The sequence below is a fragment of the Camelus bactrianus genome, chromosome 11 (assembly GCF_048773025.1).
Source record: "Camelus bactrianus isolate YW-2024 breed Bactrian camel chromosome 11, ASM4877302v1, whole genome shotgun sequence".
Taxonomy (NCBI): Eukaryota; Metazoa; Chordata; class Mammalia; order Artiodactyla; family Camelidae; genus Camelus; species Camelus bactrianus.
In genome coordinates this window covers 24,038,258-24,062,655 of record NC_133549.1, presented here as the reverse complement: position 1 = coordinate 24,062,655, position 24,398 = coordinate 24,038,258, and the positions used below count along the sequence as shown (strand labels likewise).

The window sequence follows — 24,398 nt, the reverse complement described above, 5'->3', positions numbered from 1 at the left end:
AAGGAACGCTGGGGGCCACTGGAAGCTGAAAGAGCCAGGCCTCCCCTGGAGGCTCTGAGGGAGCACACTGTGCCAATAGCTCGATTTTGGACTTCTGGACTCCAGCACTGAGAGAGTAAATTTCTGTTGTTTGAAGTCACCAAGTTCATGGTAATTTGTTACAGCAGCAATAGGACATTAATACAGGCTCTAAGTCACATTCTGATAATCCTGCATTTAGGCAGAAACAGCTGATGCAGCTTTTTTTGTGAATAGTTTGCCATATTTCTGGGATTTATGAACATCTGTACAACTCGGAGAAAAGGATTTCCCCTTTAGGGGAAAATGGGCCTTTATTTGTTTTTCCAGTTTTATTGAGATATAAGTGACATAACACTGTATAAGTTTAAGGTGTAGACCATGTTGATTTGATACACTTACATCTAGTGAAATGATTACCACTGTAGCATTAGCTAACACCTCTGTCACCTCACATGATAACCATTTCTTTTTTGTGATGATTTAAGATCTACTCTTATAGCAACTTTCAAGTATATAACGCTGTCCTGTTAACTATAGTCACCATGCTGTAAATTAGATCCCCCAAACTTATTCATTCTATAACTGAAAAATCTGTCCCCTTTGACCAACATCTCTCCATTTTCTCCGATCCTTAAGACCCTGGTAATGACCACTCTCCGTTTCTATGACTGGCTTTTTTTAGATTCCACACATGAGGGATATCATACGGTATTTGTCTTTATCTGACTTATTTCACTTAGCATAATGCCTGTAAGGTCCATCCATGTTGTTGCAAATGGCAGGATTTCTTTCTGTCTCGTGGCCAAATAATATTTCATTGTGTGTTTGTACCATGTCTTTATCCATTCATCAACTGATGGTCACTTAGGTTTTTCCATTTCTTTACTGTTGTGAATAATGCTGCAGTGAGGCTGGGATTTCAGCTACTTCTTCAAGATCCTGACTCTGTTTCTTTTGGATATACACCCAGGAGTGGGATTGCTGGATCGTTTTCAATTTTTTGAGGTACCTCTATATTGTTTTCCATAAGGTTGTACCAATTTCTGTTCCCACCAACAGTGCACAAGTGTTATATTTTCTCCACATCTTCAGCAACACTTGTTATCTCTTGCCTTTCTGATGATCATCATTCTAACAGTGTGAAGTGTTGTCTCGCTGTGGTTTTGGTTTGCATTTTCCCTTGAATAATGATATTGAGTGTCCTTTCATGTACCTGTTGGCCATTTGTATTGACACATTTTTAAACTGGTGGTTAAAAATGGAGAGTATAAGATGCCACTGGCCCACGTGGGCTTGGCCAAATCTGTCTTCTCGGCCAGGACTGAGCATCCCCCAGGGAGGAAGCGAACCCCTGGCTTGGCTTAACACAAGTTTCCAGTTGTGTGTTGCTATTTTGAGGGAACCTTGGGGGTATGCAATGGACATCTCAGGGGAGGTGAGGTCAGCAGGGCAGGTTCTAGGCTTGGCTGCCCATCTTCCTTCCTGACCTCCGTGTTTCCACCTATAAAATGGAACTACCAACACACTAAGTTGTGAGTGAGCATCAGATGAAATTAAGGACACGTGATTGAACTCTGCAGTGGGATCTGTAGATAATTTCCATTGTTGTTATTTTGATTTCACATTGATGAGCTGGCCCCCAGACTTTGAAACGGACACATGGAGAGGGAATGGGTACTGTAATCTCAAGTTTCAACTCTGTAGCCTTTATTGAAAGAGAAAGAAATTTTATTTGTAAGAAGGAACAAAGGTAGAGGAAGCCTAGGTGCCACTAAATTCAAGAAATGGAGCCATCGGCATTGGGGACGCTTCCAGTAGATTCTGCAGACTTTGCTTGAGTTCCTGTTCACCGCAGTGACCACTGAGACACCTCCACCAGGTTCAGGTGGCCCTCATGCTGCTCCTCAGGTGGCCGAGGGTGGAGGCTGAGGGAGCAGGCAGAAAGGCAGAGGGCTGGAAAGTTCCTCTTAGCATAGGAATCAACACAGATTTGAATATTCAGTCCTAAGGGTTATAAATAATGTGAGTTTTCATTGACGGGAAAGCAGTGCTACATTTAGTACAATAATTAGTTATTTGATTACTTTTGTTTTAGCCCGAAGTAGAGGACAATTGACAAATGTGAATACCTCTGAGACTGATTGGGCGCAGTAAACTAACTTTATTTATTACAAAATGCAATTTTATTAATATGAATTGACAGTAATTAATTTGCTAGTGTTGATGTTGTTAATAATTGCATGTAATTTATGAAATATTCATGCTAGAGCAGAATAAAATAATGCATAGGTCCTTTGGCTTGTTTTTTTAAAAGTCTGAATATTTCAACAAAGCCTTCCTAATTCAACGTATTCACATTACAGTGGTTTGAAATCCCCCAAAATAACAACGAATGTTTTAATTGCATCATGGCTTTACATTCTTTATTTTGGCAGTTCTTACCCTGGCTTCCAGGCACTTCTGGGGATACTGTATCTGTGCTTCATGGCACCAGGAAACTCTGTGAAATTAAATAGGAGAATGGATTTTTTACGAGCCTCCCCCAATAGATTAAATACTGACCACTTCATTGTCTAAATTAATCTTCATAAAATTTCCAGAAATAGTTGTTTTATTCCCATTTCACAGATAAGGAAACCAAGGCTAAGGGAGGATAATCCTTGGCTCTTACCAGCACGCAGGGTGAAATGGCAGAGGTGAGACTCAAGCCTGGGCCTCCAGCAACTCAATCCAGGACCCACAGAGTGAAATCTAATTTTGCTTTATTCCAATTTTTTTTTCTGAATGAAAGTATGGGCTGTTTCCCCCTCCTAATTCAGTTTGGCCCTCTTGTTCCTAGAAAAGGATTGTAATTAGAGAGAATCACAATTGAATTGAGCTAATATCAGTGACATAGGGCTGGAGTCTGTGACCCAGCTCTGTCGAGACCTTCAGTCACTGTCTCACTTCAGAGGACCCCTCCCCACTCAGCAGGTTGCAGGCTGGGGCCAAGGGCGGCTGTGTTTAGGGGGGCAGGAGGGGCAGCTGTTAGGTGCAGGAACACGCCCCCGGAAATCCTGGCTCAGGCCCCAACTCCCTGGGCTGACCTCAGGGGCATGCAACTTGTTCCCACGCTTGGAAGAGCCCGCGTTTGGTTTCACACTCTATTGTCACCATCTTGAAATTTGGAATCATTTTTGAATAGGGGACCCTGCGTTTGCATTTTGCCTTGAAAATTGTGTAGCTGGTTCTGCACTCTCTCCAGAAGTCAGAGGCAAGTTGTTTTGCCTCTCTGAGCCTTGGCTTTTCATCTGAGACATGAAGATAAGGTGTTTTAATCCACAAAATTCTTGAGGGGTTAGATGAGAGCGAGCCCACGAACGCCTGGTCAATTCTGTAGCCCAACCCAATGCCAGGCGTTTGTATTAGTGGTTGTCTTCTGACGTCAGCATATTCGAGCCCTCACCAAGTGAGCAAGAGTGCAGCTCCTTCCTAAAGGAGGGCAGCAGGGTGTCTGAGTCCAGTCCAGGGCTCTTTCTGAGCCCCTCTGAGCCCCGTCCCAGGACAGAGCCATCGGATAATTAAAAACCAGGCAAAGACCTAAGTCCATAGATTATTCAGGGTGCTGAGTTTGTCCCACATTCTCCCCTGGGGCCCTTGGAGACAGATCAATGGGAGAAGTTTAGGGTTCAGAAACCCACCACTGTGGTGTACGTGTCTTCATTCCTCAGGCATGTGCCCTACTCATTCTGAGAAGAAAAGAAAAATGCTTTCTGCACAAAGTTTCCAACTCACAATTCATTTTGCTAGCTGTGACCTCAGACACATCTTCCTCTCTGAACTCAGTTTTCTCATTTGTAAGATGATAATAATTCGGGTTACCCCCTGGGGCTGTGGGGGGCATTAGACAAGAAGGTGCAGGTGGAAGTCTCAGCACTGCCTGTAGGAGCAGCAGTAAGAGTTAGCTTTTTTTGTCTCCATCTTCTGATTATTATTAATTAATCACATTTGTGCGGCTAACAGAACTCAGCTCACTTTGACCAGGTAAATGAAGGGTTAGAGTGAGGGCAAAGGGGTCACCAGGCCTGCCTAGCCTCCGGCACCCCCCTCCTGCCCCACCTCCCCCATTTCCCACTCTGTTCATCCCCCACACTAGGCTGGGGGAGGCTTGTCACCTCGGCCTCCTCCAAATCCCAAAACCTGGGGAGAGATTTCAGGTGGGAGCTGGGCTACCATCCTGCAGGCTCCTTCCTCCCTGAGTTCCACTCCCCAGAGGGCAGCTTTATGATCTTCGGATTGTGATCTAAGTGTCTGTACCCAGAATCCACATGCAGGTGAGCCCCTTGTGGACACAGAGCACTTTATTCCACACTGCATTTCACGCCGTATCTGTGCCTACCTCAGTGCAGGGCCTGCCCTGGGGCAGGTCTGAGGAACATCTGCTGAATAAACAATGAAACTGAACCTTGAAAGGAAAAGAACTTCTATAGAAACTACTTTATAGAACTTTATAGAAGGTACTTTTTTCTTCTTTACCATTGAAACCATTTTTAAGTGTGCAATTCGGTGGCATTAAGCAGATCTACGATGTTATATAACCACCACTGCTATCTGTTTCTGTTTCATCATCTGAAACTGAAGCTCCGTACTCATTAAACACTAACTCCCCATTCTCCCTTCCCTCGGCTCCTGGCAACCACCATTCTCCTTTCTGTCTCTATGAATTTGCCTCTTCTGGGTACCTCATGTAAGTGGAGTCCCACAACATTTGTCCTTTCAAGTTTCATCCATGCTGTAGCATGTGTCTGAATTTCATTCCTTCTTAAGGCTGAGATAATATTCCATTGTATGGATAGACCACATTTGGTTTGTCCATTCATCAGTTAATGAACAAATGGGGTTATTTGGGTTGTGTCCACATTTTTGCTGTTGTGAGTAAGTGCTGCTATGATGTTCAAGTACCTGCTTTTAATTCTTTTGGATATATTCCTATATCCTATATATATAGGAATGGAATCGCTGGGTCATATGATAATTCTATGTTTAACTTTTTGAAGAACTGCCAAACTGTTTTCCACACAGCTACAGCATTTTACAGTCCCACCTGCAATGTATGAGGGCTCAGTTTCTCTACATCCTTGCCAACACTTGTTGTTTTAGGTAGCGCTTTTAACAACTAGGTGAATAATATCGTTCTTCCCATAAATATATAGGCATCTCAGCTGAAAGCAGTCCATTCTAAGCTGGGGAGAACCAATGAGGGAAAGGAGAGGGCTGGGAGAGACACGGTCATTTGCCTTTGCTCGGTGATGCTGAGGACAGTCCTGCTCTTTAGTAAATGGATGGGGTAATCTCTGTGGCTGGAGCTGCCGTGTGCTCACGTTCCTTTCTGCTTTTCCAGGGACAAGAGCATTAGGGAAATGGAGGACATAATGTGGGTAAAATGGTGGCCTTCTGATGCTGTTCTCGGTTAATTCTGACTAAAGAATACGGAGTGAAAATTTGTCTTCATGTGACCCACTGCCACAAGTAATGAACCATTTTTTTCAGGGCAGAGATCTGGGTGGGGGTGTCAGGTGGTGGCCTGGCCCACTGAGGAGCAGGATGAATATACCAAGCACTCTATGCTGAGGAGCTATGCGCTTTGGATTGTAACTGATTGTTTAGCCATCTACGAGCCATCACACACCTCCCTCTGCCCTTCAAGTGTGACCCCAGTGGGTTCCAATTGGGGCTGTTCTTTGGAAATGGTGTTCTGCACCTCGGCCCCCTGGGCCCTCTCTCTGCAACAGGAGGCAAATGGCCTGGAGGGAGGATGAGGGTCCTGGGTTCTCTGGGCTAAGAACTCCTGGATCTGCAAAAGACCCCGACCTGTCCCTGCAGCGACCAAGGCGCAGCGAGGGGGCTCATCTTCACCAACGTGGCTGGCCGCCTGCCCTCGGTGGAGGGCTGAGGCCCACAGGAGCCTCTCGGTGCTGCAGGGGTCCGTCTGCAGGGCAGTGCCTGCTGCTGAGCTGGCCCGTGGCATGCCTGACTGCAGCACAGGACTGACAGGGACGGGGGCTGGGTCCTAAGAGATGGTAAACGGAGAGAGACAGAGTGCACATCAATGACCAGGACTTCTTGAACACTCCAGACTCAGTGCCAGGGGAGGGGGGTGGGCACAGAACTACGATCTCACCTTCCTGGGCTCTTCCTTGGGCAAGGAGTGGGGTGCCTTTTGTTGACTACTTACTGAGGGTGTGACTTAGGGCCACGCACTTGACAAACCCCTCACTGACCAATCTGTGGTGGGGATTACCAGCTCCCCCTTGCAGCGTGACTTGGGTTATGGCTATGACATTTCCCAGTTGTGTGGCCTTGGGCAAATCAATTTACCTCTCTGAGCCTCAGTTTCCTCATCTAAGAAGTGGGGATAATAGTCTTCACAGGGGGAATACTTGTGAAGACCCTCTCCGTAAAGGAAAAAACCTGTGTTAGATGTTATTGTTATGTGGGGTACAAAAATCACTGTATCACAAAGTTATGAAGATGTTAGGAGGTACATTAAAAAATAAGGAGAACTTAGAATATCTTACATGTTCAGGTGCAAATATTGAAGGAGCCACATGTAATTTTAAGCAGTTCCAGCAGAATTACCACTGTGCGGCCAGTAGTGGCTGAACAGAGATTCACACTCGGGCCGTCAGAGACCAAAGCCCACGTGTTTAAACACCACACTGCAGGGCCTCTGCTAGCTTATGTGTCTCAAAATCAGCCAGCCAGGAAGGAACTGATAACTCCCCTAAAAGATGGGGAGACTGAGGTTGAGAGAGAGGATCCAGTAGATAGAGAAATGCCTGGGGACGGGGTTTGAGGAAATTTATTTTCAGACGCTAGGGTCTGGAGTTCGTAATTCATTCACTTGTTTAACAAATGCTTATCGGGCAGCTATGATGAGCCAGAGACTGATCTGGGTGCTTTGGACACTACGATGAGTGAAAAAATGAGTTACAGCACCAGCCCTCATGGAGCTTTTGGGCTACAGAGGAGGCAGAGCAAGTGAATAAACGCACACATGAGAAGTGTAGTTGTAACTGTGCTGAGGATGCAAGTGCCACCAAATGACAAACACAGGATGTAAGGAGGGCCTGGAAAAGCCTGTTGGGCAGCTTCCCTGGGAAAGTGATGAAAGGGTAGAAAGGAGGACAGAGGGAGAGGGAAGCCTGGGCAAAGGCCCTGGGGCAGGTCCAAGGAACTGTGGCACCGGAGCTGAGAGCAGAGTGAGGATGGTTTGATATACGGCGGGGGAGGGAGTTTAGGGCCATGTTATAGGCTTTTGTCTTCATCCTAAGAGCAGTGGGAAGCTTTCTGAGGGTTTTCACCAGAAGGCTACAGGTCAAACTTGGGCTCTGAAAAGTTCACTCTAGCTTCAGTGTCGGGAAGAGACTCAGAGCAAAACCATTAAAAATGGCAAAAAATGAAGAACATACCAGCTGAGTAAAATCTTAGACAGCTGACTCCTTAACTAGACTGACAGTCAAGAAATGCCCCCACGTAATTACCGGCATGTGTGCACGTCACGTGCACAACCCTGTCATGTTGCACCTGGGCAGACAGACCAGCTGGAGGACCCACCAGAGCCTCTCGTTTCTGTACCCCTGCAGCTGGCTGAGCACCTGAACTGGTTTCCTGGGCCCTCAAGAAATGCCTGCTGGAAAAATGGACACCTTAGTGACAGTGCCATCTGGCCAGCCAGGCTGTGACATCTGAGTCCATACTCCGTGAGGTGAGAGCATTTCTGAAGGGTGTCTGTTTCCAGAGTACCATCTCTCCCAGTCCCTCTAAATTTGGGGGCTGCGTAGGTCGGGCAGTGCAAGTTGAAGGTGCTGAGGGGAGGAATGAGGAAGTCCCTGCACAGTACTGAGAAATCCCAGGGGAAGGTCGCTTCAAACCACCCCTATGCACCCAGCCTGGTCCTTTGGGCAGACAGTGAAGGAAAGGGACTGGGAAGTTAATACCCAGCCTGTACGATTGAAGACTGAGGGTCCCTCAAAGCAGAGGAGACTTGAGGGTGGGCGTAGGGGCTGGGAGCCTTCCCATGTCACGCACATGTGCCCCTTCTGCCTGGAATTTCCGTGATGTGCTCTAATGGGGCTATTTCTTACACTTGCTGCATCAGAACTGGAGGTGGGCCAGGTGAGTGAGTTTAAGAGGGAGCCTTGGCTTTTCCGGCAGCAATCTGGGAAAAGACATCAGCAGGAGAGAGATTGGCGAGACAGAGCATGAGTTTGCCGGGGTGAAGGGTTACTCTTCTATAACTTGGAGGCCTGGGCAGTGAGATGCACCCTTCCTGCCTGCTCGGCTGCAGCCTCTGCCACTCTGCCTCACCTGACCTGTGATTTGAGATGGGCCAAATCATAATTCCTTGAGGGCGATAGAGAGAATGAATGTGTCACGAAGCAATTTGGTGCTAAGTGTGTGGAAAAGGAGTGCCAGCTAGCGACAGAGGAGCAGGGGAGAGCTTGTATGCTGTGGGAGGGCTGCTCAGCTGGGGTCCCTGGGGCCCAGATCAGAGCTGGGATTCTCCAGTGCTGAGCTGGGTTTGCTCAGGCTTGTGACTTCTGAGGTGAGTCAGCCTGGGTAGATGTCCCAGTCTGTCCTGGTGTATTAACTATCTATTGCTGGCCAAACATTAGGGGCTTCAAACAAAAAAATATGATTTCAAATAGCCCGTGGGTCAGGAATCCAGGAGTGGCTTATTTGGATGGTTCTGGCTCAGAGTCTCTCAAAGGCTGCAGTCAAGCTGTTGGTGGACAAGGCTCCAGGCATCTCAAAGCTCGACTAGGGCTGGAGAATTCACCTCCAGGGTAGCTCATGTGCCTACCTGGCAGGTTAGTGCCAGCCGTGGGCAAGAGGCCTCAGCTCCTCACCACGTGGACCTCTCCACAGGGCTGCTTGAGTGTCCTCATAACATGGCGGCCAGCTTCCCTGCGCGTGAGCGACCCAGAGAGAGCAAAGTGAAAGCGGTGACTTTCTTGACTAGCCTCAGAGGTCACTCTCCGCCATTTTGCAATGTACGGTTGGCTTCACAGGGCAGCCAGCCCTCTTTAATATGGAGGAGACCACGCAAAGATGTGAACACCCAGAGTGAAGGATCACCCAGGACCATCTGGGAGGCTGGCCACCCCATCTGTAAGATAGCAGCTGTGTCTGCCCAGCTACCTTGTGGTCAGGCTGGGAGATCGTGTGTGTGAAAGAGCTCGGAGAAGCGGAGGGCTGGGAGGTGCGGTCGTGGTCAGGACCTCAGGCTTGGGACATGACAGGATGAGATGTGCCATAAGGGTAAAACACACTTCAGATTTCTAAGATTTAATATGAAAAAGAGAATGTAAATGATCTCATTAAATGTTGAAATGATATTTTGGGTAGTGTGCTAAAGACATTTTTTATTAAAATTAATTTCACTTACTTCTTTTCATTTGTTAATGTGGCTACTGGAAAATTTAAAATTACATCCGTGGCTGGCATTTTATTTCATCAGATAGCACTGGCCTAGGCCATGGGCCCTGGACTGCGGTCCTTATCCATTTTTCCCTAGAGCTTCCAAAGGGCTCAGTGCAAGCTGAGTGAGAGCTCTGAACACAGAACATATCCGAAGAATGTATAGGCTGCTGGTGGAGAGGATCTTTGGCGTCAGACAAACCTGGATTCAAACTGTGGCTCAATTCCCAGGGTTCCTAACCTCTCTGACCAGAGAGTCCACATCTGCAGAGTGGGTCCACTAGTCTCTGCCCAATTCAGATGCAAATGAGGCGTGACCTTGCGCAGATGGAAGGGTTCATTATGCATATTCTTCATATAAATGCATATTGGCCTTAGGCTAGAAGCACCTAAGAAGTGCAGTGGTGGGACAAGGCTGAGGAGTAGCCGACAAGTGGTCAGCCCCGCACCTGCACTGCCAGCCACATGCTGGCTGTTGGCAGAAGCAGCTTTGGATTTTCTGATTTTCCTGTTCTGCTTCTGTGTCCCGCCGTGGCCTTGTCTGGATCCCTGATGGAAGCAGAGGCTACCTACCAGGGAGTGAGAGCAGATCAGCCTGTCCAGCACAGTCCCGCCCCCTTAGCCATCATGGGTGACAGCTTGGAGAAAGCACCTCCTGACAGGGGAAAATTGTCCCAGGGCAGTAGAGCAGGTCAGGTCAGAGCCCCTCCACACGGTCCTCCCTCCCCACCCCTCCCCTGAGAACCAGCTCTGAGCAACTCACCCTATCTCTGTTCCCAGAGGGACCAGAGACAAACAAAAGGGAGACATGTTTTCCGTTATCAAGACTCAAAATCCTTACACTTAATTAAAACATGCCATGGCAACCAGCATGGTGTGCGTAGCTGGGCTCAGAGTGGCCACTGCCGCTGTCTGTGATGCCCACGTGCCATTTCTTTATTCCGGGAGAGGCGACTGTGCTTTGCCTTTTGTGAGCATGGTCTTTGTCTGCAGTGCCAGGGGTGGAAACTTGGGGCCTCAGCAGGGCTGACACCTGCGGCCTTTTTTGGGCCAGTGCCTTCTCCAAGCTAGGAAGCCAGGCAATCCCAGGGCAGGTTTGGAGCCCCCTACATCAGCTAAGGGCTGCACCGGGGACAAAGTTGTGACCAGATGCAGTCCCCATACTCTGGACGCTGCTAGGTGGGACACACACAACCAGATTGCTGCTGGACAAAAGATAAGGACTTCAGTAGGGTGTGGAGGCAAGAGGCTGGGGATAGAATCAGAGAAGGCTTCCTGGAGGAGAGGTCATTTGCGTATTAGAAGGGGGAAGAGTCAGAGCCTGGTGGAAGTGGTAGCACAAGCCCAGGCATGGAGGTGAGAAAGAGCATGGCAAGCGGAGGCTGATTCAGGTCTGTGCCAGGAGGAAGTTGTAGGGAATTTGGAGTGCCAGGCTGAGAGGCACGGACATTGCTTGGTGTGGGAGATAGGGGTCCAAAGAAGGTTGCTAACTGGATCAGAGTCAGGTCAGAGGCTACTGATCTGGGTTGTGCTAGTGTTGCAGGAAAATGGGATGTGAGAGGATGGTCATGTTCCAGGTCTTACCCTGGGATGCACCCCTTCCAACTGAAGGTCCTTGGCTTCAAGAAGGAGAGAATTCAAGAACCAGCCATAGTAAAGTGAAAACAAGTTTGTTTAGAGAGGTACACATTCCACAGACAGAATACAGAATGTGTCAGAACGGAGAGCAGTGCAGGAGTGGTTAGTTTTTATGGATTGGGTAATTTCTTTTTTTTTCTTTTTAACATTTTTTATTGATTTATAATCATTTTACAATGTTGTGTCAAATTCCAGTGTAGAGCACAATTTTTCAGTTATACATGAACATATATATATTCATTGTCACATTTTTTTCTCTGTGAGCTACCATAAGATCTTGTGTATATTTCCCTGTGCTATACAGTATAATCTTGTTTATCTAGTCTACAATTTTGAAATCCTGTCTATCTCTTCCCACCCTCCGCCCCCTGGGCAACCACAGTTTGTATTCTATGTCTATGAGTCTATTTCTGTTTTGTATTTATGCTTTGTTTGTTTTTGTTTTTGTTTTTGTTTTTTAGATTCCACATATGAGTGATCTCATATGGTATTTTTCTTTCTCTTTCTGGCTTACTTCACTTAGAATGACATTCTCCAGGAGCATTCATGTTGCTGCAAATGGCATTATGTTGTCGGTTTTTATGGCTGAATAGTATTCCATTGTATAAATATACCACATCTTCTTTATCCAGTCATCTGTTGATGGACATTTAGGCTGTTTCCATGTCTTGGCTATTGTAAATAGTGCTGCTATGAACATTGGGGTGCACGTGTCATCCTGAAGTAGGGTTCCTTCTGGATATAAACCCAGGATTGGGATTCCTGGGTCATACGGTAAGTCTATTCCTAGTTTTTGGGGAATCTCCATACTGTTTTCCACAGTGGCTGCACCAAACTGCATTCCCACCAACAGTGTAGGAGGGTTCTGGATTGGGTAATTTCATATGCTAACAAGAAGGAGAATTATTCCAACTATTTTGGGGAAGAGGCGGGGATTTCTAGGAATTGGGCCCTGCCCACTTTTTGGTCTTTTATGGTCAGCCTTGGGAACTGTCATGGCGCCTGTGGGGGTGTCATTTAGCATGTTAACATACTACAATGAACATACAATGGGGCCCAAGGTCTGTTGGAAGTTGAATTATTCACCATCTTAGGCCTCGTTGGTTCTAACCAGTTTATGTTGCATCCTCAATGAAAGGTTGTGCCCTGCCCCCTTACCTTCTGTCTCCCTAGAGAAATTTAGATGGCTTCTCTGTCTCTGGGTGAGGTTCAGACTTATGTTATGGCCACAAGGGGGTCCTGATGGGGAGAGTGGATGACCTTAGAGAATTCTGACTCTCAGTATGGAAGGACATAGCAAAGTGCATGCCCAATGAAAGGCAACTCAGCATCAAGGGACCAGAGCAGTCATGGAGTCAGGTATCAGACAGCTGTGTGACCTCGGGCAAGTCACTTAACTCCTCTGAGCCTTGGGTTTTTCATTTTTCACACGAGGAGAGGATAAAATCACTTAAGTGAAGCACACAGCAAGTGCTTGCTGCACATAAGTTCTTCAAAACATGACGCCTGTTGTTTCCAGTTCAAAGCAACACACAGGTGAATTGAGCCCAATGCGGTTCCCTAATGTCAGTCTGTCAACTTCAGATTTCTCCAGGATCCTGAAGGCTTTGGGGCTGGCTGTGGAGAGAGAGGGACCACTTTAGGGATGCAATTCCCTTTTTTAGCAGTGGTAGAGAACCCTGTGGAATGCAAGGACAGGCTGAGCCTTTCCTTGACTGAGGCCAGAGCAGGAGTGTCAACAGCTCTAGACAAGAGTGCCCCAGGGCATCTGCTTTATCTACTGCTGTGCACAGCGGGTTTTGGGTGAGAGAGTGAAAGGTGACGTTGACCCAGCAGCGCCCCAAGGCATTGTCAGGAGATGCCACTGGTGGTGACAGCACTGTCTGTAGACAAGAGAGTCCGTAGACTTGGATTTAAGAGCTATGAGTGTGAGGTCACATACAGCTGTCTTAATACCCTAAATTCAAGTTCTATTAAGGTTTCTTATGTGTTCTGATGCTTCTTGGTTACCTTGAGCTGCTGCATGCAGAACGAAGGCTCTTAGGTCACGTGTCCCATGGCTTCGGACCAGACAGGAGACAGCACAGCTGGGCATGTCATGCCTGGGCCAGGGTGGGGTGTCCAGAAACCTCACTCTGGGGACTTCTTGGTCCAGACACAGAATCCATCTCAGTACAAAGGCTATTTCTTGGGTGGGGTAAATTTCCAGGGCCTTTTAAAAGCCATAAATAGAGAGGCTCTGATTTAAGAGCCTCATGGATGGTGATTTTTTTAGGTCATTTATGTAGCAGAGCTCCTCTCCCTCCCATCCGATTTGACCCTCTGTCTTCTCTAGGCTGGCTGGGAGAGGAGGAACTGGTTTTCTCTCAATAAGTATGGGCTGCTGCATCGGATTCAGATGGGGACGGTTTAAGGACCCTGTGATTCCTCAGTTCCCTTGTAAGGTTTAGGACTTCGGAATGAATTAAAACACCAAAGGCAAGAAGCCTGCAAGGGAGAAATGATGATTCCCGCTGGTTCCTCCCCGCACCTGCGGTGCCCGTGGCAATCTGCCCACAGGGAGCCTGAGTCACCAAGAGGGAAATGGTCCAATTCAGGACCGGTTAGAAATTGGGCTCATACACCAGCCATTAGGGAACTTTACTCGATGAGAAAATGAGAACCTTTCATAGTTACTAAAGAGAGCACCATTCTTAATTTGACCTCCTCTTGGCCGTGGGAGATGGGCACTTTATCTGAAACTCAAGTGCCCAGAAAAGGAAGAAAAAGAAAGCCGTTGGTATGAGGAGGGGAGGCCAGTCTGCATCCTGTTCCCCTGAGGTCACGTGTCTATCTTGGTCCCTGGAGCAAGTCCATGGCTCTGATGGGTGGAGACTCTGATGGAAAATGTGACTTAAGATGCTATGCACGTTGGGCCAAACCACAAAGTGGCATAGTACTTGAAGCAAATGGCCTTTACAATCAAGATCTGAAAGATGCAGTTTTAAGTAGCCTGAACAAAGCCCAACACTAGGAGAGAAATAGAGGTTTGAGGGGCCAGAGTGGTGGGAGGGAGTTGATTCGAAGAAGAATTAGAAAAAAAAGAGAGAGACTTTACGAATGGTGTTTCCAATGCTGAGACTGAGACATAGGATAGGACATCAGCTTTAATAGAATGCCTATGAAAACTGGCGTGGAGGGCCTTTTATAGTAAGAGTGAATTTCTCATCTCTAATGTCATGCTCTGGTAGGTCATGTGGAGACAGTCACTGTCAGAACTGGCAGGGAGGGGTGAGGGTAGCCCCTGCCTGGAACCTAAGCCCCCTCCCTTTTGATAAAACAGAAGGACATTTTTGGCAGCCTGGACCCATGTTGTAGGTGTGTAGGGTAGCTCAGTGTGGCCTTAATTTGAATTTCTTGATTACAAAAGAGGTTGATTACCTTCTGATATGTTTATTGGCATTTGGATTTCCTCTACGTAAAGCGTCTCTTCAAGTTCTTTGCCCTTTAACAGGTACTGGATTGTCTGAATTCATCAAACTGATTTCTGAGACTACTTTGTTATGTCCTGGGGCTGAGTCCTTTGTTGGTTTTGAGGGTTGCACACTTTTTTTTGCTCTGTTCTGTGGCTTCACCTTTTTCCTCTCTTAATAGTATATTTTGATAAACATAAGTTTTTAATTTTAATGTAGTCAATTATATCAGTACTTTCCTTTATGATCAATATTTTCTGTCTTATTTTATAATTTGTCCCACAGAGATAGTCTCTGTGATTTTCTCTTTTACATTCAGGTCTGTAATCTGCCTAGAGTTGATTTTTGAGCGTGGTGTGAGGTAGAGGTCCAGATGCATTTTTTCCACGTGGATACCAAATTGTTGCAGCTATATTCACTACCCCTTTCATTGCTTTACAGTGCTACGTTTACCATAAACCGCATGTCCATATATGTACAAATTTGTTTATTGGTTTTATGTTCTGTTCCATTGGTCTATTTCACTGATTTTCTAATGTTAAACCAACCTTGGATTCCTGGTATAAACTCAACTTGGTTATAGTATAATATTCTCTTCCTATATTGCTGGACTCAGGGTGTTAATATTCTTTTAGGATTTTTACACCTATATGAATGAAAGTGATTAAGATGTATTTTTGCTTCATTGTGCTGCCTCTAGCAAGTTTTCATGTCAAAGTTAAACCAGCCTAATGAGTTGGGTTATACAGTAACTATGTTTTAATCGTAATGGTCTGGCCAGGACATTGCTGTTTCTGCTAGATACCACCACTGCTACTACTGCATTTGCATTCTAACTTTCTTTTGTATTTCCTCATTTGTTCTATGTTCAAAGTCCTCAGTAGAGGCATCTGATTGGCTGAGCAGACTGCCTGAGGGGTGGGGAGAGGGAAGCTCTCATTCCCTTATCTTTTGTAGTCGGGGTAGGGGTGGGGTATATACTGGTTTCCAAGACTGGGTGAAGGCTGTATCCTAGACAGTGCATTTCTCCTCCCACTACCCCCCCCCGCCCCCAAGAAGTATCCTTGACAATAATCCTGTACAGTAATTCTTATACTCATAAAAGACTGAGAACACTGAGTGGACCAAAGGAAAGAGTGAAATGGAAATGTATAGTTGTTTGGGTATTCAGATAACAGAAGTTTTTAATTTTAATGTAGTCAATTATATCAGTACTTTCATTTGTGGTTAATATTTTCTGTCTTGTTTTATAATTTGTCCCTGCATTTCTCCTAATTCTGCATTTCAAATAAACTGAAATTCCTGGTGGTGAATGGGAATTGGGTATTCTAAGGGCTTTTGATAGTCTGCAGGATTTAACCTAATTTTAACTCAACATCACCCTCTCTAATCAGCACCTCTATACGTAGTAAAGCACTGGTCTCAGGATGCCCTAGAGAATCAAATCCTCCCTGAGGGTCAGGTTCTAAAGTAGGCTCCTCAGTTAAATTTGCATATAATTAGATTCCACCGTATTCACTTTTTACTTCTCATTATTTTATAGACATCAAGCATGAGTGTCTTTAATTTCCCCTTTCCAAAAACGGAAACAAAAACCAAAAGCATGCAAATCTGAGAGGGTCTTGTGTTTCCACTGTTATTTTTGGATGGACGGGTTGGTGATTTCACATGCTTTTGGGTCTCTCTCAGTGGTTCTCTCAGTCTCCATCCGGCTTGCTGGCCTACATCCAGTTAGATACTTGTTCATGGTATTGCAGGGCATGCTCAAGGTTGGGATCAGTCTTTTTGCCTTTTTTCCCCGTCTATCCCACATAGCTGCTGTCGATTCCCAGAAATTGGGTGACTTTTATGGCCTCGATAGAACAGTATTTTTAGAACATAGTGGGTCCTGGATTCTGTATCTGGTATGCAAAAGAGAGCTTCAAGTCTTAAGTCCTTTAAGAGAATTGCACTGTTATTATTATTTCTCCAGGATTCTCTTCCACTTACTTGCCCATTGTTAAGATCCTTTGCTACTCTGAAGCTCTCATGAAGTCCTGGAGATGTCTTTGTGGTTTGTCTCCATTGAAGAATTAGAAATAACAGTGCCCCCTAGGCACATGGAGGTGTCATTGTTTCACTGCTTTAGTTAATCAGCAGGTGTTGGCAGTTGCCCCATCCAGAATGTTCAGGGAGCCCCAGAGTGTGTCCTGTTTTAGAGAAACGCCACTGTATCTCAAGTCTTAGACTTCTGTTAACTAACATTGATAGAAATTATCTTAAAGCAAAAAGGCTAATTTAAAGAGTTTTTGTTTGTTTGTGAAGACTACATTTTCTACTGATCTATTTAATTCTTTTGACCTCTCTGCTGCTTGTTCATATGGTTATAAAGACAGCACAGTGCCTAGCATGTAGCAAGTGTGCAATACATGATTACTGAATGAACACTGTCTTTTAAAATTCTTTAATTTTTCTTTTCTTTCTTTTTTTAAACAAAAGTAACATATTCTTTGTAGAAAATTCAAATAATACACAAGCTTCTGAAATAAAGTATGAGTGTCTTCTTGCCTTCTGCTTTAGTCCCATAAGGTTACTATTGTTAACAGTTTGGTGTATATTATGCTAGACTTTAAAAATGTAAATATAAGCTTCACCTCCCCCCACATATGCTGAGATTCTTTTCCCTTTGAAAATGGAATCATTCCATCAGTAATGTTTTTCAGTTCACTTTTTTCTATTCCCTCCCAATAGATGATTCTATGACAACATTTCAGTTACTGTACGTTGGTCTAGTTCTTTAATGGCTATATAATAATCTATTTAGCCAATTCCATTGTTTTGCCATAGCAAACGATGCTGCAGCCAGTTCCTTGGACAGCTGCCCTTGCACAGCTGTGCATCTCTGTTGCATAGATCCCTCGAATAAGATAGGACCTTTTAATTAAAGCCCCCAGCACAGACCCGAGCCTTAGTGGGCAGCTCCATAAATATTGGTTGATGACAATACTATGGTGTCATATTAATTAGAACAGGAAGGGACCCATTAGGGCCACAAATGCACATTCACAGGGGAAGCTGTTTCTACAGAAGGAGGATATAACACTTAATATTCTCATTTTGAAAAGACAAAACACGTTAAATGTAATAAGTAGCAGGTTGCCTGTGTATCAGCATGTAAAATATTCCCCAGGGAGCGTTAGCTTGACAGAATGCATAAAGATACTGCATTCAAGATAAAACAGAGCGAATATTTACCCAGCATAGTTGCCTGGAAAATATACAATTTGATCTAGATAGAGGCTTTTACTGTATAAATTATTGTGTCCTCGACTTCAATCACAAACGGCTTTCAAGTTGGGCAATTGCCTTAGAAAAAAAGCAGAAGAGAACAGTTTCCAATTGTCTGGAATGAGCTTCAAAAACAGGCAACTCGGTTCTGATAGAACAATTTAAACCGGCCATCTCCTTATCTGATGTGGACATCATTTTTCAGAGGGGCATCCAGCTCAAATTAAATAGTTTTCCCGCAGACAGTCTGTCTGTCTTTTTTTTGTTTTTTATTTTTTGTTTTTTTCTCTTTCCTTCACCAGGCAGGGTGCCTCAGGCCTCTGGTAATTTAAGAAGATTTGTCTGGGCAATGCCAAAGTGAGATGAACAGAAACAACTTTAACAGAAGGTAAAAATGAATGATATTAAAAAACGATAATAAAGGCTGGTCAGAGGCTGATTTGACGCTGGAGACTATACTCCTGCCTGGCTGATTGCTTCAGAAACCCTCTCGAAACCCTGGGATTTATTTGCAAATGATCTCCACTGTGGACCAAAGAGTTCAACAGGAAAAGAAATGAGCAAAATTGATGAGTTGGGTGGAACAAAATAGGGCCATCACGCTATGGTGGGAAGAGGTGAGACAGGGTGTCCCCGGGAACATTTTGATCAAATTGCCATGGCGGAGGTGGGGCTGCTTCTCTTCCGGTCTCGGGGGCTTCACAGGCCTCCCCTGCACTTAGCTGCTCCTCCTTCGGCCGGCCAGCCGTGGTAGCTCCAGGCCATTGAGCCGCAGCTCTGAGGATGGGGCCCTCTTCCCAACGCAGGGGAGTGCAAAGAGCGGGGCCTGCATTTACAGACCTTGAGGAAATCCAAGCAAGGCAATTTGTTTTTTGGACTGGCTGCAGGATGCCACAGCTCAAAGCCTGTCCTAAAACTGTCTATTCTCTCCATTTACTAATGTACATGTACATAATTAAAAAAACCTTTTTATTCTGAAATAATGTCAAACTTATAGAAAGAACTCCCATGTACCAGTCACCTGGATTCACCTGTTGGTACCCTCTGCCACATTTGCTTTATTTCTGTAACTCCTCTTTTACCCATAAATACTTCAGTGTATGCGCCCTGAGAACAAGGACATTCGTTCTTTTATACAATCACAGTGAGATTGTCAACGTGGGGAAACAGAACATTGATCCATGTGGGCTATGATCAACTGAAGGTTCATATTTAAGTGACTACAATTCCCCAATGATGTCCTTTTTTAAAAAACTTTTTAAAAGTTATTATTTTTAAAATTTTCTTTTTTTTTCTTTTGGCGGAAGAGGTAATTAGGTTTGTTTTTAAAGGAGGTACTGGGGATTGAACCCAGGACCTTATGCATGCTAAGTAGGTACTCTACCACTGAGTGTCCACCTCCCCACTCTGAAACATGAGAAGAAATGATGGTGCCCATCTCTTGTGAGGGTAAAATGAGGTTGCATGTAGAGCTTCCTCATCTCTAGCACAGAGTTAACTAGCAAATGTAGAAATGGTGGTGACAGTGGCATCCAGGGGAACACCTGTTTAGAGGGGAGGCCATGTGAAGACACAGTGAGAAGGTGTCATCTGCAAGCCGAGGACAGAGGCCTCAGAAGAAACCAAACCCGCGGACACCTTGGTCATGGACTTCTAGCCTCCAGAACGGTGAGAAAACAAATTTCTGTTTTTCTCTTTTAAAGAAATTGTGGTTATTACCAATAAAGCTTATTGTTATTAATACTGACTTTTATTATTAATAATCACAATGAGCAGACATCTAACTTTTTGGACATTGGAATATTGCCTTGGCTGTACGTCTGGAGACATCCCACAGTACGTTCAGTACGAGCTGGCTCTTTCCTTTGCTGATCACGCTGACCGGGGTGGTGTTCTGGGGACACCGTGCTGCACAGTGTCCTGACACATGGTTGTGCCATAATGGTTTAGCCAGTCATGCTTTCTGGGTGTTTAGTTCACTTCCATTTATTCTTGCTTTAAATAATGCTTGGATGAGTGTACTTGTGCATGAGTCTTTATGTGACATGTCTGATCATTTCCTTGGAAAACAGTCCTAGAAGGGAGGGGCAACTAGGTCAGAGGGATGGACGTCACTAACTATTCTCCGGAAGTAAGAAGACATTCAGCTACCATTGGAGGCTTTACTGGGTCAGGCCCTCTGCTGAGCCTCCCAATAGTAAGACAAAGTGATTCTGTCACCACTCCCCATTTTGTTGATAAGAAAAATGAGGGTTGGAGGGTTGGGTCGTTCACATGAGGTCACACGGCTGGTAAGTGGTGGAGCCAGGATCTGACCCAGTTCTTTCAGCCTCCAGTTCTGGAACATTCCACCTGCCACCTAGCAGGTAATGTCAACCATCCATGCATATGAGAGGGCTCAACCCCACCCTCCTCCTTTGCTGACACTTGATGTTATAATTTGTGCAATGTTTATCTCCAATGGTCTTTGTGGTTGTTTGGCTTCCTCTGGGGGAGGCGGGATGGACTGGACGGTGGACCAGAGATGGTGCTCCTATCCGGCTTCTCCTGGGGGCGGTGAGCATGGCTGCACTGAGCAGGTGGGGGGGAAGGGGGAGAGATGCGAACCCTGCCTGGCTGATGTGAATGGGAAGCCCAGGGACTCCTTCCTGAGCCTCAGTGTATATCTCCAGTGATAGCCTTTGTCCCGAGGCATTGGAGAAAAAGACCAGGAAATGGGGGAGGCTGGGCAGGTCCTTCAGGAAGCTGTCCAAGGCCATGGAGACCTCACACCACAAGGAGGGACTCAGCCTTTCATGCCCCTTGGCTCATACACCAAGGCTTCCTGACCTGACATCTTGACAAGAGCTGTCGGGGCTGCCAGTCCCCTGACCTGCGGAGGGAAAGGCCCTCTTTGTGTGTCCCGTGATCAAAGTAAAACACCCATTTGTATTATGTTTAAAGCACTTTAAAGTTTTCCTAAGGTTAGCTTCAGGTGAGGGGAAAGGAAAGGTTTTCATAGATCTGCTGGACATTTAGGGACTTGGAATTTCCAGAGAAGGTAGCATTTTATGGTATCCTGTCCCCTCTGGGTCTTCATGTTTATGCTGGTTCCCATTTACTTTCCTTTACGCAGTCAATTAAGCATATCAAGGGTTAATTGCCTGGAGGCTAATAACAATACTACTCCAGATGGCGCCCCGACTGTGGAACCCCTCAGTCTGAACATAGTGCTACCTCTGGACAGGTCGGCTAGTTCGTGTTTGCAGAGCACAAACAACACTAATTCTGAGCATACCAGAATGGGGTGAGAGGGTGCTTATGCGGGCAGAGTGGGCAAAGATGGGGAGGATGCTGGGAAGCCAAGCTGGGAAGCATTTCCAGGAAAAATCTGATCTTTCTTCCTAAGGAACAGATTGGCTGTGGTCCCTTATGAATCTTAAATACCTTAATGGAAAAAGGTATTTTTGACTTAATAGAGAAGAAACCCACAATTGTTTGGATGGAGCAAAACTCTTTGCTGTGATGGAAAGGGAGGCCTTGGTAGGTGCTCCCCACCCCAGTTTGTTCCCATCCCCCTCTCTGAGCCCCCAGCCTCCTCATCCTCCCCCTTCTTGAAAACCCATTTGTAACCATTACTTGGGTGTCACGTTGGGTGATGAAGTGCCTCGTCGCCCTTTGCTTTGGCGGCTGCGTGCTGGAACAGGCCTGGCCGCGGAGGTGAGAGGAGGGCCCAAGTCCCATGAGTCACGTCAGGCCAGCTGGTAACCTGAGCCCGCCGCGCCCCTTGCCACGGACCTCCATGACACTTTTGCCAACTTAATTTCAGCCTAAGGGATGCTTTTAAGAAGATTTTAGAGCGCACAAACATCTCCTCAAAAGAATTGTAGTTGTATTAAAAACTAATTATCAGGGCTTAGGGGTATAGATCCGCTGCCATATTTTATGTGGAGAGCCATTTATCTCCCAGACCCTGAAGTATCATTACATAGTAGGTTAAGGACACCCACCCAGGGGACACTGGGAAAAAGGGAGTAAAATCGCCCAATGCCTGGAAGTGATGAGCAGGATGATGGTGACAAGAGGGCGCTGCCCTCCCGCTACAGCAGGTTCTAATATAACAGGAAAGTGGCACAGCCTAGCTGAGCCCATGCATAAAGCTGTGGGTGAGTGTGGTTTGTCTGGGGCCCTGTGGTTAAATGTGATATTTACCTTTGAAAGACTTGGCTTTCTTGCCACAAAGAATCAGACATTACAGTGAGAAAAGGGTATGTTCCCAACTGTCCGTAGGTGGAGTAGAGGGCTTGTCACATACAGGATGCTGCCAAGTGTTCTTATGTGTTACCTCCTTGAGCCTCACGACAAACTCATGAGGGTGAATATTATTATTTATTGCTGTTCTACCGTTGAAGAGACTGGGCAAATCAGTCGGGATGTGTTTGGTTGTACCAGGAAACTCAACTCCGATCAGCTTAAACAATAACTTATTATTTCAAGTAACTGAAAGATCCAGAGTTAATGGCAGGTTTGAGTCAGAGTTTCAACAGTGTTATCAGGGATCCAGTTTCTTTCCGTGTGACTGCTCTGCCTTCCTTAGTATCTCCGTCTTGCTAAGGCTGATCCCTTTCCTGGGTCCAAGATGGCCGCCAGCAGCTCCCAGGACTCCGTGCTTCCTTGTCCACATGCGTGGGATGCTTTTGTCCCAGCATGCCCTGCAAGAGTCCTGGGGGTTCCCTCTGATTGGACTAGCTTGGGTCACATGGCCATGGCTGAATCAGTGATGTGGCCTGGGGGATGGAATGAATTGACTGGCTTAGCTTAGATCACTTTTGCTACCCTGGGAGCTGGCATTAGTGTCAGTGTTCTCGTATCTATGAGGACCTCAATATGGAAGCCTTGGGGAATGAAGACAACCCCACAAGTCCACCAGGGACAGGGACATGAAGTAACTGGTCCATCGTTCATGCAGGTGTTAGTGACAGAGCCTGAATCTGAACCCAAGCAGAGGTACTCAAGAGCCCTTTCTCAAGCCATCATCCTTCTAGCATTCTCTAACTCAAGTCTTGTGGTGAATATCTCATACACCTCTCTTACAGTTTCTTTGCTAAGAATGTCACTGTGCACTTAAGTAGTACAAACTGTCAGCAAACAGTAATTCCAGAAAACCACAGGCTGCATTATCACCTGATGACATGAACTGGTAGGAAGAGCTCTGAATTAAGAACTGCCATTGGTCACCTCGTTAACCTTGGATGGGTCACCTCAACTTGCAGGGCCTCTGTTTTTCTCACAGATAAGTGAGGGATGATGTCTCTGCTTATGTACCTGGTGGAGTTGTTCCAGGGCTTAAACAAGAGAGTACTGTTTGAAGGAACCTGAAAAGCTCTAAATATCTGTGTGCACGTAAATTATCATTATACATAGGATCATGATCAGTTTCATTCAAAATATGAGAAACTGACATTTTGTAAAAGGTCCTCTCTTCAGCCTCAGACACATACTGTAATTTAACAAAGTTTTTCATTGATGTGGCCTAGAAATATCACCCAACCGGAAAATTATCTGGTGTTAAGGATGTTTCATGAAACCCATGCCAAGGTGGCAGGATATGTATTCATAAGAAGCTTTTAGTTGCCTCTTGTTGTGTGATGCCTCTTGAGGTGTGATGATTACATATGTAAATGTTATTCTGCTTCCAATTAAACTACAGCCTCATTGAAATGGAAGGTGGAAAGATCCTGACCAACTCCATTTCAAGATACAGTATACCTATTAGGTGGAAAAAAGCACATGGAAATAGTAGGCATCAGATGGCACTTAGAGATGTGATCTGTCCCCTCCCTTCCCCATTACCTACCTTCTCTGAGGCTGCGTTATGAATAGAAACAAGCAAACGAAGCCCACACTTACAACAAAATGGCAGAGTCACCCAAAGATTTGACATTGATTTTCAAACAGGTGGTTTTAAGGGTACCTTGTGACCTGTGAGGATGTAATGTCATTACCAGGTGTGTTCACTAACCTGTATTATGTATTGTTGTTTCTGATGAGGTGACCAGAAAGGTGACTCATGCAGGGAGGTCAATGGTATCCTTCCTTCCTTGTTGGCTTCCTTTACTCTTTGCACAGTTATTTATTGAGAGCCCCCCGTCTCAGGCCTGGAAGATGGCAGTAAATGAAACAGATATGAACTCCTGTGCTCGGGGAGCTTATAGTCAAGTGTGTTTCATGTCCTTTCCTTCAGGAAGATGTTAGACAGGACTTCCTTGGGATCCTTGGGATCCTTGGGGCAGAGACACTGCACGTTGACTTGTAATCCTCCTTGAAGACAGGCGATTCATGGTCTGGGTGGGTGAGGCCTCTGGAGGTGGGCCAAGGTCTCTGACGTTTTTTTATCCGAGGCGCTGGGTGAGGACACGGTTGACTTGTCCTCTGTGCTGCAGCCACACCTAGCTTCATGCTGCTCCTTGGACACACCATGTGTCCTCTCATCTCTGACCTTTGCATGTGCTCTTCCTCTGCCTGGAACATGACCCGCATTGCCCTCCTCTACCTCCCTGCCCAACTCCTGCTCCTCCT

At 45.8% G+C, this 24,398-nt stretch overlaps 1 protein-coding gene across 9 annotated transcripts in view; it reads left to right on the top strand.

The window, feature by feature from the left end:
• Nucleotides 1-24,398, top strand: part of BUB3 (BUB3 mitotic checkpoint protein) — a 105,624-nt gene that overhangs the window by 30,787 nt on the left and 50,439 nt on the right. For 8 of the 9 annotated variants that reach the window (XR_012510084.1, XR_012510085.1, XR_012510083.1 and 5 more), the window contains exon 8: nucleotides 18,143-19,508. The gene's annotated coding sequence lies outside the window, so the exon portion shown is untranslated. The remainder of the gene's footprint in view (nucleotides 1-18,142; nucleotides 19,509-24,398) is intronic. The other variant, XR_012510086.1, reaches the window with a different exon arrangement.